The sequence below is a fragment of the Lynx canadensis genome, chromosome B1 (genome assembly GCF_007474595.2).
Source record: "Lynx canadensis isolate LIC74 chromosome B1, mLynCan4.pri.v2, whole genome shotgun sequence".
NCBI classification, from domain to species: domain Eukaryota; kingdom Metazoa; phylum Chordata; class Mammalia; order Carnivora; family Felidae; genus Lynx; species Lynx canadensis.
Window position 1 is genome coordinate 159803484 of NC_044306.2, and position 16908 is coordinate 159820391.

Genomic DNA, 16908 nt, shown 5'->3' on the forward strand with positions numbered 1-16908 from the left:
ACACATCTGGGCCAGAAATGGACATTTTGTAATAGCTAGTTCCATTTCATCATTTTGCCATCTTATCTCTTTTCCTCAATACAAGGCTTTACACATTCTCTTAAAATTTTTACAAGGCATGCATGGTTACCTTCACATCCAGAAAGAAAATATTCTATCTGTAAGGGTAGCCAAGTTGACTCCAAAGACTCACACAGGTTTTTTTGTGTTTATTCTGTCAGTAGTAAAAAAGATAATGTAGAACATGAACATTGGTCTCCTCATATTTCTTTTTTTCTCTTATTTTGTACTTGAAATATTTGTACTTGAAATATTGCTTTGGTGTAGAATTAAAGTATGTGTCTTCTAAAATAGCTTTTTTATTTTATCATTTTACATGCTGACTGATTGCCTAATGTCCACTAGTGCTAGCCTAAAAGTGATTCTCATACTTTTTTTTTATTTTTGGCCTTGCTAAATCTAAATATCTATATAGCTTGGCCTTGCTTTAGAAGTAACATTCTGGTAATTTTTTTTTAAACTGTCTAGACAGACAGATAGATAGATAGATAGATAATCAGGTATACAGATACAGTGAGAAAGACAGAGATACCTGACTCACCCATTTGATTTGTTGTTCTGTCTCTTAATTCTGCCCATTTTATGGTTCCTTCCATGTCACATTATTTCAAATAATTAAAGTCAAGATTTTTTAAAGGCCTAGTACACTCAAGTCTTAGTTATTTAGTAGTAGACTCAGCTTATCTGTTACGATATGATGATGCTACCAAACATGGGAGGAAATCCAAACACTCATCTTAAATGTTTTAAATTTTAAAACATTAAAAGGCTGCTCCATTTCTCCAGCAAATAGGTGTAATCACCAAAGAATGACAGTCTTTGGTAGTGCACCTGCATCCTGGGAGGCATTCCCAGTAACTGAATTATGTGTTACCCTTTCTGGGTGGAATGCTCTAGACATGGTTGCACTCTAAATGCAGAAGGGTCTACTGAAACACCATAATCAACCAATCTCCTGTCCACAGACCATGGCCAACCACTCTGAAGCATGAGCTCTCTACCCCTGGGCTCTGGTTGGTAACTGAATGACCATAGCACATCCAATAGTAACTCTCTGGTGGTCATCTGAGTATCTTTTAGAGAGCAGCAGACATTCAGGTTACTTTATTTTCTCTGGCTCTCATAAATGTGTTGTGTCTTTTAGGATTCTCCAATGACTCAGTTCAGCTCCCTGAATCATCCTGATTCTCTGAAAATAAAAATTGCCAGACTTTGTATGCCATTTAATCTCTTAAAAACATTAGTAGAAAGCTCTCCTTTTAATTTAATTTATTTCCTTGTTCAGAACCCAAGTACCCAATTGATGACAATTTGACATTTCAAAGAAAGGAATAAAGCTAGTTTATTATTATTATTATTATTATTATTATTATTATTATTCGTTTGTTGGTAGCACCACCCCTCAGCACTTTATACATAAGTAAAACTATTTTTAGCACAGAACATCTAAATCAGTGAAGTGAAAACTATAATAATAGGAAAAATTCTTTCAGATATCATAGGAGGACAGAGCTTTTTGCTTCTTTTCAGCAATCGCCTTGTTTCCATTATATAGAACTAAGAATCATATCAAATTTCTCTTTTCTTTGACTGCTAGAAAGCTGAGCCAAATTTGCAGCCCACCTCAAGTAAATGATTTAGATTCTAGACAATTCATTACATATTTTTTTCCAGTAGTTTACCTTATTTTCCTACTTTTATTTACCTTCCTTCCAATTTCATTTTTATCCATTCTTTATTTACCTTGTGGTACTATATACTCATACATTTTTTTTTTAATTTTTTTCAACGTTTATTTATTTTTGGGACAGAGAGAGACAGAGCATGAACGGCGGGAGGGGCAGAGAGAGAGGGAGACACAGAATCGGAAACAGGCTCCAGGCTCTGAGCAGTCAGCCCAGAGCCTGACGCGGGGCTCGAACTCCCGGACCGCGAGATCGTGACCTGGCTGAAGTCGGACGCTTAACCGACTGCGCCACCCACCCATAAATATAGATTTACATTTATAAATATATGTATAAAAATACATATATTTATTATATATGTATTTAACCTGGGTTTTATAATGAGATAAGTTATGCACATAGAATCACAGACATATATATATGCATATACATAATGGGAAAAATTGCTCAGAGTAATGGAACTCATACAGTGAGTGGCACTTAAGTATAGACAAACTCACAAACCAAGTCAAGACTGTGTATTCATCTCTGCTGGTGGTACTATTGTGTGAGATAATATCTAAGGTACAACAAACCTCTCTACTAGATCCAATCTGCAAGGGAGGTAGATCACTGCCTGCTTTTAGGTTATCTCTGTTCATTTGGTCACTGTAACCCTGAAAGTTTCGGATGTCTCCCAGACAATCAGTACCCCTAATAGAATGAAGTCTGAAAAAGTGAGAAATGGAGGGGCGGGGGCGGGGGGGTGCTGAGACTAATAAACACAAGTACCAATTGTCCAAATATTGACTTCTATTGATAAACGTGATGATGAGTGAATGTTTCACTGCTTCGATGTTTTTGCATTTAGGGTCCCCTGTGGTGTATATTTCCTGTGCTTTCTCTTTTAAAAGGGTTAAAAGAGTATTTTATTTGTTTGGCTTTAAGCTTTATTTATTTTTTCCCTGCTGGCATAATGTGGTGATACTTTTGAATACACTTTTTTTCCTCTTTGCTCCAGTGACAGTGACTAATTCATCTGGCCCTCAAACCATTATTAAAACGAATCATCCAGCGTCACCAGTTCAGGAAACATATTCCAGCCACCTTCCTGGGGGGTTAATGCAGCTGGAAGCAGGTCTATTAAATTGAGGTGATTGTCCCTGGAAAACACTGAAGGACTGAACAGAGTCACTGCCATTAGTATCACTTCTCTGACAGTAGTAATTTTTACTTTGATTCTGCATGTCAGCTAGTGTGCCCAGCAACCGCACGACAATGAAATAATGAGATGCCAACTGTCCTCTGCCCAACCCATGGCCCAAGCTCTGTCTCTGGGAATCCTGCCAGCTACCTTTACTTGGCAGACGCCTGCTTCATGCCAAGGAGAAGTGAGAAGCATTTGTCTTTTCACAATAAGATGCATTGGTTTCTCTTTGCAGCACTGGTTGGAAAGGCTTTGCTGGGAATTGTACAATATCCCATAGGGTTTACCCCATGACTGGAGTGAAACTTCAGATCAAGGGCTTCTTCATATACATTCTTCATAGAAGAGAATATATGTTTTCAGTAATTTCTACCCAAGTGTTTTGAATGTTTTCTGGACAAAAGAGAAGGAACGATGGAGAATTTTGCTGATAGATAGGTCAATAACTTAGAGCAATTTACAGATTGGCAAACATTCCTTCTCCCAGATTTCCACTGACTCTAAAATTTGACAATGAAACTTGTTTTAGTACTGAAAGCAGCATCTCCTTTTTTCTACTCAAAATTGTGTCCACTATCCCTTCAGTCTAAGTGTATTTAGAATCACGTTTCAGCTTTCTGGAGAAAGTAGCCCATCAAGAACCACAGCCATCTTTCTGAGAAGGCAACAGAAAAAGAAAGGAGTCATGTATATTATTCAAGAGGCAAGTAGGAATTAGTGGACAGTGAAAAGTTAGAACTGGCCCTGGAGTGCTCAAAATAACATCAAACCCTGACTTTGTACATAGAACAATGTTCACCTATCCAGAGTATTGTAATTCCTTGGTAATTATGGCCAACCTTATAGCTTGGGCTAACTCAGCACATCTTCCCTTGTTGCCTCTTCATTAGATAACTACACAAGCTAAATATTCATTTCTCCAGCCTCACTAACAGATATGAGTAATCATTTGACCCAGTTCTGGTCAATGAAACATAAGCAAAACAAAAACAAAAAGACCTTGAGAGGAAGGTAGCTGGGGGATGGACGTACCAAGAACGACTTTTGGGTGAGGGGAGTTATTTCTTTTCTGATAAAAAAGGGCAGAATGCTACTGGCCTGGTCCATTCTCCCCTCTTCCCCTTCTTGTATCCAGTGATACAAGGTTTTCTGAGGTTTCTATATATGAAAGCTGTGGACTCCATCTTGCAGCAACAAGCATGAAGATCAAAGTTAGCACACTAGGGACACTAGACTGGAAAAATGGAAAAAGAAGGCCTATGTTTCTCATGAGCAGCTGAACTAATTCCAGAAACTACAATTCTAGAGTTTTTGTTAGGGTATAAAAATAAATAATTTGCTTAGGCCATGCTTAGTTGGATAAACTATCAACTGCAGCCAACCCAATCCTAATTAATCCCATAAGCATGGCCAAATGTTTATACATTCACAAAGTCCAATCTCACTATAGATTAATTAGTATATGTCAATATTTATGAAATTCTTGAGTCTAGAACTTGAAGAATAAATAAATTCTGTTCTTCCCAGTCCTCATCAGATCAAAGACCCTGAGTTAGAAGGGTAGGGCAGATCTTAAGCAGCTAACTCCCTCATCATTCACATCCTTCCCTCACCTGAAACACCACTGGTTCTGAAGAAACAGAAAGCCAAAAAATTATAAGTAAATAAACTTCTTAGACTAAATTTTCTACATCCATATATCTATGAGACCAGAATGTCTTTCTCAAACTTCAGATCCTGATAAAGGTGTATCTAAGTTTCCACTAAATACCCCCAATATTTACCCATTCTTGAAAGGAATGCACATTGTAAGCTATCATGCTGTACCATTGGAAATAAGCTCTTTGCTTTAAACCTTTGTTAAAACAATTGAAATTTTCTATTTGGTCAAAGGGAAATGATGCATATGAGAAAGAAAATCTGGCACTTAGCAGCAAGATTCATTGCTGACATTTTCATCTGGTTGTTATGGCAAGAAAATTCACAGCCAGTGGCTGTCATACCCCAAATACAGAAGTTAACATGCTCCAATAGTTGACAGATGCACTCATTTTTACCTTTATAAAAGAAAACAAAACAGTGCAGGGGGTACAGAGAGTTCAGGAATGACCAAATCTAATTTCTCTTGACATTCATGGTTACAAAGTTTGGGGCAAATTTACATATTAACCCCTAAAGAAGCATGGGCTTCAAAGAATGCAGAAGAGTCAGTAGTGCTGAACGGAGTTTTAGAACTATACATTCACCCCTCTTTACACTCCACTTCCACTTCTGTTTTCCACCTTTGCCAAGTCTTATCAGATGAGTGCTATAAGCAATGTAATTTATGTAAATAGAATCCATTATGCAAATGATTCCAACTTGCTTGCTACTTAGAAATTTTGTTCTTTTATGTTTAAGAAACATAGCCTTTATCCCCTGGAATAGACAGATTGGTTATGTTTATGTTCTTAAAGCCTTCTGCTACTGTTCTGGGCTTTGAGGAAAAGTCATTTTTTATTTTAAAAATGTTTTGCCTTGCCTTCCATCCCATTCTCTAAAAACAGCCTCTTTGTTTAATTTGGTGGTTTGCACACTAGCCTAATGATTGCAGTGGCTTAATAGAACCTTAGTGAGAAGGGTAGTACACAAAGATGAATGCACAGATTATACCCTCTACCCCACAGGGGATCTGTTGTTTCCTTGAGTTAGTATGAAATTGAATAATTCAATTAATCAGAGATCTCTGTGAGCTGTATCCCCTGATCTGTTTTAGTCATATTTCTATACATGAACCTGATGAAATTCTTGTTTGAGTCGTAAATAGGGAGGGGGAAAATAGTATATGCTCTTTGTGTTCATATTCTTTCCACATTTTAAAATTGAAAGCCAAGTTATAATACAATATAAGAAAGCGTGTTCCACTCTACATATAAAAATATTAAAAATGCTCTTCTGCTAACATAAACTGCATTGCATAATTTCTTATTTATTATGTATGCACATACATGCATAAAGTTTGATAAAAGGAGAGGAAACAGGCATAATGTTACAAAAAAGGAAGAATGTAAGAGAATAAGGCTGTGCTTTAATAAATGAACATTGCAATAAATGAATTATGAATTTAAGACTCTCCTCCCACCCTGAAGAAACACATTTTTCAAGTTGACGAGTCACCGTAACAGAACTGCAAGCTTCAAGTCATTTAAAAATACTGCTGTCTGAGTAAAAGAGAACACAACATACTAAAACCTCCAATTTGACTGATTTTTATTTTGCTACTTGATGACCAACCCAATCCAACCAGCCATGATTTAAGCCCATTCACTCCTGGACTACTCAAAATAAATTCCCCTTGTTTCACTTGGACTAATTATTTCATCAAAATATCTTGCTTTCAGATACTGCTCTGTGTTTTGCTAGTAGCTTATAAATGATATCTGACAACTTCTAATACTTTGTGGCTGTGCAAATTAAGCTGTATGTTTTCTGGTACTTTTCTTCATATTCAACAAATATTTATTGAGCACTGTCTAAGTGGCAGGCATTGTTCTAGGCCCTGGGATTGCAGCAATAACAAGAAAGCCAAGGTCCCTGCTCTCATGAAACATATATATAGTCAGGTAAGAGGAGACATATAATAAACACATAAACAGGTGAATGAGATGATTCCAGACAACTGTAATGCTCTGAAAAATAGAGTGGTCTATGAGATACAGCAAATAGGAGATGAGGGAAGGCTAGATCAGAGAAAACCTCTCTGAGAAGGGGGCACTGACCTAAAACAGAAGTCCTAAGAAAGAAACACATAAAAGTCAGAACGAACAGTAATCCAGGCAGGGTAACAGTGGAACAAAGTCCCTGAGCTAAGAATAAACTTTTCCTATTTAGATATAAGGAAAAAAGCCATTGTGGCTGGAATCTAGGAGATGAAAGGAGAACAGCAAAAGATGAAATCAGAGAGGAAATCTGGGACAGATCACTTAGGACCTCACAGATCTTTGGAAAGGACTTTGAATTTCATCTTCATTGGGCTGGGAAGCCATTGGAAAGTTTTAAGTAAGGAGTGATATGACTTGAATTGTCCTTTGAACCCATTACTCTGGCTGCTGAATGAAGGATGGAGTGGAAGGGGGTGGGGCATAAATGTGGAAGCAGGGAGAATAATTAGGAGGTCTCTGTACTATTCCAGGTAAGAAATTAAATTGTCTTCAGCTAAAGTTTGCACTATAGGTTTGGTGAGGAGTGAGAAAATGTGGGACATATTTTGGAAGTAGGGTTTATAGGATTTAATGATCAATTAGATGTAGGTTGGAAGGGAAATGTCTCCTATTGAGATATTTTCTTTACTCCGTGGTGGCATTTCCTCTCACCCAACCATACTGGCCCTTATAAATAAACCAAGATCAATGTAAAACTTCTTACCTTAACGTAAGTTTGTGTTTTGATTAAAATTATATCAACTCATAAGATCTATAGTGGTAAAACAACTCAATAAGTTCATTTTGGTTAAGAAAAGTCTCTAAAAATATCTGACTTAGAAGAGGAGAAGTCTTAATAAAAATAGTGATTTGGGGTGAAGAGTCAGAATCACTGACCAAACAGCTGCAAAAATTATGAAGTTAGATACCCCCTACCTGCCTTGCTTTAAAGCCAACTGCAAACCTACCAGAAAGGGGGGCACAATTCAAACCTTTTTGGAAATTTACTTTGGAATTAGTGAGTTTATCAGATATTTTTCTGTAGACATAGTTTTGTTTTTGTTTTGTTTTTATTTTCAAAAAGAGAGTAGGAAGAGAAAGGATGAAGCCAGGGCTCCTAAGGGTAAGATAGGAAATGCCTACCAGAGAAGAAAGTACAATAGAGCAGAGCCTGAAATTCCAAATATGAAACTGCTTGTAATGTTGTCCCATGTCAGCCTAGGTTAAGCAAGTAGAAAGGTGAGCTCTATATTAAGGCCAGTCTTTAGGAACAGATGGGATTTTTCACTCACCATTTTCTTTCTTTTACTCAACCAGGAGCCAGAAATAGGTTTATGGAAGAATCAGTGCTGCCCAGGGGATTGAGTCTGCATTTCCAGGAGAAGTGCCAAGGGCCTGGCTTTGGCAACTGGTAATACTGTGAATGTCCAAAGTTAACAGTGGCAGCTCAGGGTCAGAACGCAGGCTGGGTCTCTAGCACATGGGTCCCCAAAGTAAGCCAGCCACCTCCGTTGGTGGCAATGCTGGCAGTACAGAGAAACGGTCTCAAATACTCTCACTGTGCCCAGACATTCTGGTGGTCTCCCGTGTACCTGAGCTTAAAAGAGATGTGGAGAGAATAAGCCTCTGAAACATTCCTTTTCAATGTCTTGCTGGTAGCATTCTGTCTCTTGCCTTAATTCTTCTGATTTTACACTTAAAAGCAATTGTCTCCACAATCCTCTTCAGTGAGTGCTCCAGTTTCCAATTCATATGACATTCCCATTTGTGTATCAGATCATTATGCAGCTCTTTGTTCAGCTAATTTTGCTTCTTCTTACCTTTCCTATTTTTCTTATATAAAAAGGTTATATTCGCCTTTCTTAGGCTAATTTTCAACTATAATATTGTTCTTCCTTTATGTTGAATTATTAAAACCCTTGCTGGAATTTCCATGCAGTTTGAGAAATATTAACATGGAAAAACAAATGCAGCACACAAATCTAAGGCAGTTTCTACAACACAAACCAGTGGCATGTGGGGAAAGGCTCTAGGGGTTGATTCAGTCTGCAACTATTATTTTTAAAGCAAACAACAGCTGATTGTTTCATTTCTGGATCTTTCTGAATTTTAAAGACGAAAGGAATCTTACCATGTTATAGTAGTTGTGAGGGGAAAAAAAGGGGAGAAGAAAATCACCCCTAGTCTCATAACCTAAAATAACCATTATTGTTTTTGAGTATTTCGCTTTGTTACTTCTTTATGTTTTAACTTTTGTTCTTGTTATGCGGAAAACAAATGGAATTCAAACCATTTGGATTTTACTGAGGAGTGTTTTCAAACCAGTTTATGTGTGAAGTCTCAGAAAATATTTCCTGTAGTGGTTGTAAATTATTTAGCCATTATTAGATACCTGAATGTGGTGGAGATGACAGAAAAAAAACATTAAGATAGACGGAATCATCTTTATCCAGTCAGCATCCAGCTTAAATTAAACTAACAAATCAGAAAGCAAAAATTAGGGGACAAGGAAGCCCTAGATATTCTGAATAGGAGATAAGTGTATGTCATAGTCAGCCATTTCCAGAGGGTCCAAAGCAATACAAAAAGACTTTCCAGGGTAGAAATGTTTGAAAATAAACACCAAAGCAGCTAGGAGAAAGAAAACTTGACAAGTTCACCCATGAGACATACACAAAGATATATTATTCATGCATAATGCAAATAATTCATTTTTTCAATACTTGTACAGTTGTCTGCATGTCTTTATATATGTATATATAACTGTCTCTGTCACATGTCATCTCTCGCAGATCATTAGTTCTTAAAGCAGTGATCTCCAGCCTTTTGAGAATTGAAAACCTCTATTGTTTGTTACTTGACAATGGCCCTACCCCAACCTCTCCCCCTACTAATAAAAAAATAGACACTTCTCTAAAGAAGACATCCAGATGGCCAACAGGCACATGAAAAGATGTTCAGCGTCGCTCCTTATCAGGGAAATACAAATCAAAACCACACTCAGGTATCACCTCACGCCAGTCAGAGTGGCCAAAATGAACAAATCAGGAGACTATAGATGCTGGAGAGGATGTGGAGAAACGGGAACCCTCTTGCACTGTTGGTGGGAATGCAAATTGGTGCAGCCGCTCTGGAAAGCAGTGTGGAGGTTCCTCAGAAAATTAAAAATAGACCTACCCTATGACCCAGCAATAGCACTGCTAGGAATTTACCCAAGGGATACAGGAGTACTGATGCATAGGGGCACTTGTACCCCAATGTTCATAGCAGCACTCTCAACAATAGCCAAATTATGGAAAGAGCCTAAATGTCCATCAACTGATGAATGGATAAAGAAATTGTGGTTTATATACACAATGGAATACTACGTGGCAATGAGAAAAAATGAAATATGGCCTTTTGTAGCAAAGTGGATGGAACTGGAGAGTGTAATGCTAAGTGAAATAAGCCATACAGAGAAAGACAGATACCATATGGTTTCACTCTTATGTGGATCCTGAGAAACTCAACAGGAACCCATGGGGGAGGGGAAGGAAAAAAAAAAAAAAAGGACGTTAGAGTGGGAGAGAGCCAAAGCATAAGAGACTGTTAAAAACTGAGAACAAACTGAGGGTTGATGGGAGGTGGGAGGGAGGGGAGGGTGGATGATGGGTATTGAGGAGGGCACCTTTTGGGATGAGCACTGGGTGTTGTATGGAAACCAATTTGTCAATAAATTTCATATACATAAAAAAAAAATAAAAAAAATAAAAAAAAATAGGAGGTGGTTTGGGGAGCTTGAAATTATGTGACCTTTTACATAAATTAAAATCATTCAGATTTAAAGGAATTTTACAATTCCAGATGCGATAACCAAGGATTTCTCCCCATCTTCTTCCTACCACATGTTATAAAACCTTGGTGGCAAGCCATTGTCTCAAAAAAAAATTGAACAAACTCTTTCTTTCTGAATTTTAAATATAAAAGGAGTCTAACTATATAGTAGTTGCAGGGGGGGAAAGGAAGAAATCACCCATAATTCTCACAACCTGAAATAATGAGTACTGTTTTTGAGTATTTTGTTAACTTCTTTTATGCTTTAGCTTTATATTATTTTTAACATCATATAAGAAAGACATTATTTTAAGCATATTGTTTTCTAAAAAATACTATTACAGAAGGATCTAGAGAATAATAAATGAAAATCCCCACCATTCCCATTACCACCCTTCCCAGAGGTTGAACCTATTAACATCTTGATATGTTATTCTCATTATATTATTATGGATTTAAATATACCCATGTGTTTGAACTATAAATATATAGCTTGGGCTTTTTTAATAATATTAGTTCATATTGTATACATTATTTAGCAACTAATTTTTTTTGCAACTGATTTTTTTAACAATATATTTTGGAAATTATTCTATGCCAGTAAGTCATTCTTTTAATTGGCTACATAATATTCCAACACACTAAAATCAAAAATTAATCTAACCACACCCCTACTGTGAGATATTTAGGTTGTTTCCACCTTTTTTTAAGTTTATTTATTTATTTTTGAGAAAAAGAGACAGAGTGTGAGTAGGGGAGGGACAGAGACAGAGAAGGAGACACAGAATCAGAACCAGGCTCCAGGCTCTGAGCGGCTAGCGCAGAGCCCCAAGCGGGGCTCGAACCCATGAAATTTGAGATCATGACCTGAGCTGAAGTCAGACACTTAACCGACTGAGCCACCCAGGTACCTCTGTTTCCCACTTTTTTTGCTTTAAAATCAATAGTCTTACAAGCAGTGTATATATGGTACATACATGTTTGTGCACATGTCTGTAGAATATATACCCGAAGTGAAAGTGGTGAACCAGGAGATATTTTAAATCATAATAAAGGCTGCCACATTACCATTATACATTATACATGTATATATATAATATATGTATGTGTATGTATATACATATATATTATATACACATATATACACAATATACATTATATATGTATATGTGAAATGTTAAAATTATGTTATGTATCCTGCCTTTCTGATAGTTGTATAACAAATGGGCACAGAAATAAAGAATACTTTATTTAGCCATTTCTCTGTTGTTAGATTTTTAGTGGCTTCTAGTTTTCCACCAATATGAAAAAAATGCTATGTTGGAATTCTCTCAGAATATGGATTTTCAATGTTTTCTATGATGATTTCTTGGCATGGTTTATCATTTATGCATACTTTGGATTCTTTTCCAATTTTATTGCAGTATTATCAGGCAAATCTAGGGAGGTTGAACATCTTTTTCTATACGTATGTTTTCTAGAATTTCTTCTTTTGTACATTATGTCTCTGGGGGCTTTTGCCCACTTATTAAGAATATGAACTCTTCAATATTGTTTCCCAAACAAACAAAAACTAAACCAGCCCTGCAACAAATACTAAAGGGGACTCTGAATTCAAAACAGAGACCAAAAGTGACAAATACAAGAAAGGGTCAGAGAAAGTCTCCAGAAACAACAACAAAACAAGTAATAAAATAGCAATAAACATATATCAATAATTACTCTGAATGTAAATGGACTAAATGTTCCAACCAAAAGACACAGGATGTCAGAATATGTCTAAAAAAAAAAAAGAAAAAAACAGACCCATCCAAATGCTGCCTAACAAGAGACTCATTTTAGATCTAAAGTCACTTGCAGATTGAAAGTGAGGGCGTGGAGAAACATCTATCACACAAATGGATGTCAGAAGAAAGTCAGAGTAGCAATAATACTTATATCAAACAAACTAGACATTTTTGTTCTTATATTGTTTTTGGCTGCTTTGGTATCAGGGTAATGCTGGCCTCAGAGAATGATTTTGAATGTGTTCCCTCTATTCCATTATTTGTAAGATTTTGATTAAGATTGTCATTAATTTTTTTTTAATGTTTGGTGAAGCCTAGTGGTCTTGTGCTGGGAGATTTTTGATTCCTAATTCAACTTTCATCCTTGTTATTTGTCTAAGATTTCCTACTTGGATTCAAGAGTCGTAATTCACTGTTGGTAACTTGTGTGTTTTTAGAAATTATCTGGCTTTTTCCTAAGTTATCTGTTTTGTTACTACTGTATATAATTGTTTCTGGTAATCTGTTATCACACTACATATTTCTGTGGTTATCTGTAGTATTGTTTTCTCTTCCATTTCTCATTTTGGTTTTTGAGTCTTCTTTTTTTTCTTTTTAAAAAAATTTTTTTTCAACGTTTATTTATTTTTGGGACAGAGAGAGACAGAGCATGAACGGGGGAGGGGCAGAGAGAGAGGGAGACACAGAATCGGAAACAGGCTCCAGGCTCTGAGCCATCAGCCCAGAGCCCGACGCGGGGCTCGAACTCCCGGACTGCGAGATCGTGACCTGGCTGAAGTCGGACGCTTAACCGACTGTGCCACCCAGGCGCCCCTTTTTTTTCTTAATGTAGTTTAAGCATTGCCAATTTAATTTTTTTAGAAAAACTGGTCCTTATTTTCAAAGTTATGTTATTGTTTATTCTGGTCTCCATTTTATTTATTTCTGATTTTCTTTGCTATTTCCTTCCTCTGCCAAATTTCAGCTAAGTTTCTTATTTTCCTAGTTGTTTGTGGTATAATGTTATTCGAAGTTTTATTAAGTCAAGCATTTATAGCAAAAATTTCACTCTAACATCCGCTTTTGCTGCATCTTATAGATGTTTTCTTTTTCTTTTGTTTTGAGACATATTTTTATTTGCTATTTGATTTCTTATTTGGACCACTGCTTGTGCAGTAGTGTGTTGTTTAATATTTACATATTAAATACTTAATATTTACATTGTAGATTTTCTAGCTTTGTTTTATTGTTGATCTTCAGTTTTGTACCATTGTTGTTGGAAATATATTTGGTATGGTTTCAGCATCTTAAACTTGTAATATTTGGTATGTCTCTTTTTACGTGATTTAACCAGGAGATTCTTTTGTGTGTACTTGAAGAAAATGTGTATTCTATTTTTCTTGTACGGAATATTTTTAACATACCTTTTAGAACCATGTATTCTGAAGTATGCTTCAAGTAAAAATATTCTTATTAAAGTATGCATGGTATGATTTCAATTCTTGTATACTTATGAAGGGCTGTTTTGTGACCCAGTATGTGATCTATCTTGGAGAATGTTCCATGTGCACTCGAGAAGAAAGTATAATCTGTTAAAATATTCTTATTAAAAAACATAATTTAAAAAGTCTATTTTTCCATCTTAACAAAAAAAATAGTAAGTTGAACTATGAACTTCATGCTTTCTCCTACTCTTTCACTATTACAATGCAATAACAGAACAATAATAATTAACATTTTGGGATATTTATTTTATACTGGCTATACTTAACATTTTTCTCATAAGACAACTAAGGATTTTATCAAATAAAATCTATAGGTCTACTCTTTATCATTTCTTCTCTCACTTCAAAACAGAGAAAATCAATCTCTTTTTCAGAGTTTTAACAAATATCCAGTTCTACTTCTATCTTTAAATATTTGCCTTTCTAAATTCTCTGGATTTATCTTGGTCTATAACACTAAGCATCACATGGATATTTTTCCCTAAAACTGTTAGCTCTTTTTCAAATCACTTCTCACAACAGAGTAATAAATGCAACCACACAATGGTAATGAGAAAAACAAGAAAGGAAGATCATATATTTGTTCTCACAATAGGTCTACCGAAAGGAACAGAATATGACAAAATAAATGTAAAACTGTAGTAATTTGTAGGCTGACGAAATTTGCATACATGCCTGATATAAATTCTGCCCTTAATTATTACACTTCTATTACTTAGCATTAATATTACTCTACCACTACTTATGATTTTTGAAGCGGTGTAATCAGAAAATCAATGTACTTTTAGAAATCACAAGATAACTCTCCTGATGAACTAGTTTTCCCAAATCAATTGTAAGTTCTTTAGTAGAAACATGATCTCTGTTTCTGCTCCTTTGAAATTCTCTATATGGCCCAGAAATTAATACATGGCTGACTGTTAAGCCTTCAGCAAATATTGGTTAATAAGTGTAATGCAACATTTCCTTGACTTCTTCCATAAAAAATTCTGGAACTTACAATGTGGCAAACACTGTTGTAGATGCTGGTCATCAGTAGCCACAAAACAGGAGTAGTCTCTGTCCTCATGGAATCTACATTCTTGTGGAGGAGACTGTATTCCTCCAATAAATTGTAGTTGCTAATTATAAGTACTCTGAAGGGAAAATACAAGGTAGAGTGGAGGAGGTGTAAAAATGAGATCTAAAGCACAAGCAAGACATGACTAGGTGAAGGGAAGGATGAGATGAACAGATAAAGGGAACAGTTTATTTGAAAGAAAGTCTCAATGCACTCTAGAAGCCCATTTTTCAAATAATCATCTGAATGTCTACAAAAGAAAGTCAGGAAAAAGCAATGGAGAAAGTGTGAAGGGACAGGAAATGGGAAAGAATAATGATAGAACTCCACAATATCAAAGAAATTAGCTGAAAAGGAAAGAATTTAATTTATTACTTGTTGTTTATCCAAAAGATACTAAGTAACTGCCTTATCTATGTTCTTACCCTTAAGAGGCTGCCCCAGCCCATCTTTGGTAGCTTCAGCCTCTCTGGAATCATAGACTGCCTATAATACTGACAATGCTTAGCATATCTTACTTTCCACAAGATGCCTGCTAGCAGTATGGGTGTGAGCAATACAATGCCTTAAACTCGGCAACAAAGAGTAGGTTCGGACAGAGTTGTAGAAAGACTAAAAAAAGAAAAAAAAACCCACTCCTTCCCTTTCCCATTTTTTCTCAATCCTTTGCCCATTCAGCAAGCACTTCTACCTCTGTCACCATGACAACACATATCTAAAACAAATACGGAAAGTATTTTTGCTTTTTACACAGGAAATAGGGGACGATGAGCTTTAAAAAAAAAAAGTGACCTTCACCCCACATGGAGGATTCTCATCTCCAGAGGTGATGCTAATATCCCTGTCACTGTCTTACAGGCTCTGGGCATGGGCTGGCACATGACACCCACTCAAGAGAACTGGAAAAAGTCTCAGATGGATTCAGGAGTTCCTGAGAAGTTGGTATCCTTAGATTCCAAGTGTTCTCCCCATTCTCCAATATCAATCAACAAAAGAATTTAAATTATCTAACTTTATATATTTATCACCAAGTGGCTCTCTTCATAGATGAGAAAATACAGGATATTAGAGAGAACTTGCAGAACTGACCAGTGAGAAATATGGAGAAGAAAACAAAGGCTATGGAAGGTTGAAACCACATCTCTGGTCCATTCAAATATTTTCAGAGCTACCCTCAATAGTGCTTAGGGTAAGGGTTGGTTAATTTCACTGTATTTAAATACCAGTTCCTTTGGTTTATCATTGTTTTCATTGTATTTAAATACCAGTTCCTTTGGTTTGTCAAAGTCCAAAATGAAATGATCTCTCAAAGTTTCTAATGTAGGTAACACTCAGGTTACATCCCTTGTTGTGAAAATCAAGCCCTTTCGCAGCTGTAATGAAAGCCTTGTTTTCAATGGAAATATGGAAAGAAATCCCTTCTCACAGAGGCAGCGTACCATCAGGCAGATGCACTCTCATTAGAGTGGCATCTTTAGTCCCTAGTGGGGTGTTCAGGGTCAGAGGTTCCAGGCTTGGTCAACATCTCACACATTTTCTTGACAGATGGATGTCTTTGGCACCTTAGCTAGTAAACAACAGCATCAATGCCTATGATTACTTCTTCATCTCTCCTGCCAACCTATAAGAAAGAGGTTTGTTTGGCCTTAAAAAAATATGTAAACATTGCTTCCTATTTTTAATTTTCTGTTATTCTAAAATAGATCCTAAAGAGACCACATTCAAGTTTTGATAAACATTGTGTAGGAAACATCCATAAAAAACTTGAAATCCATTAAGAAGGAAATAGTGTTGTTTCATATTTACAAGTTTTTCTGATGAGCACTGAATAGAGTTGGTGCCTATGCCTCACCAACTGGGAAGCAGCATGAACAGAACACCACTGTCTCTGCTTCCAAGACACTCAGGGATCTCAGGTCAAGATTATTACCTAGAGAAGGGCCTATAAGAATTACTAGAGGAAATTTTTCAAACCACCCATTTGTTTCCCTGGTTGATCCAGATGTATTCCTCTCCCCAGTTAAAAACCACACAGGTAGGGGCGCCTGGGTGGCGCAGTCGGTTAAGCGTCCGACTTCAGCCAGGTCACGATCTCGCGGTCCGGGAGTTCGAGCCCCGCGTCAGGCTCTGGGCTGATGGCTCAGAGCCTGGAG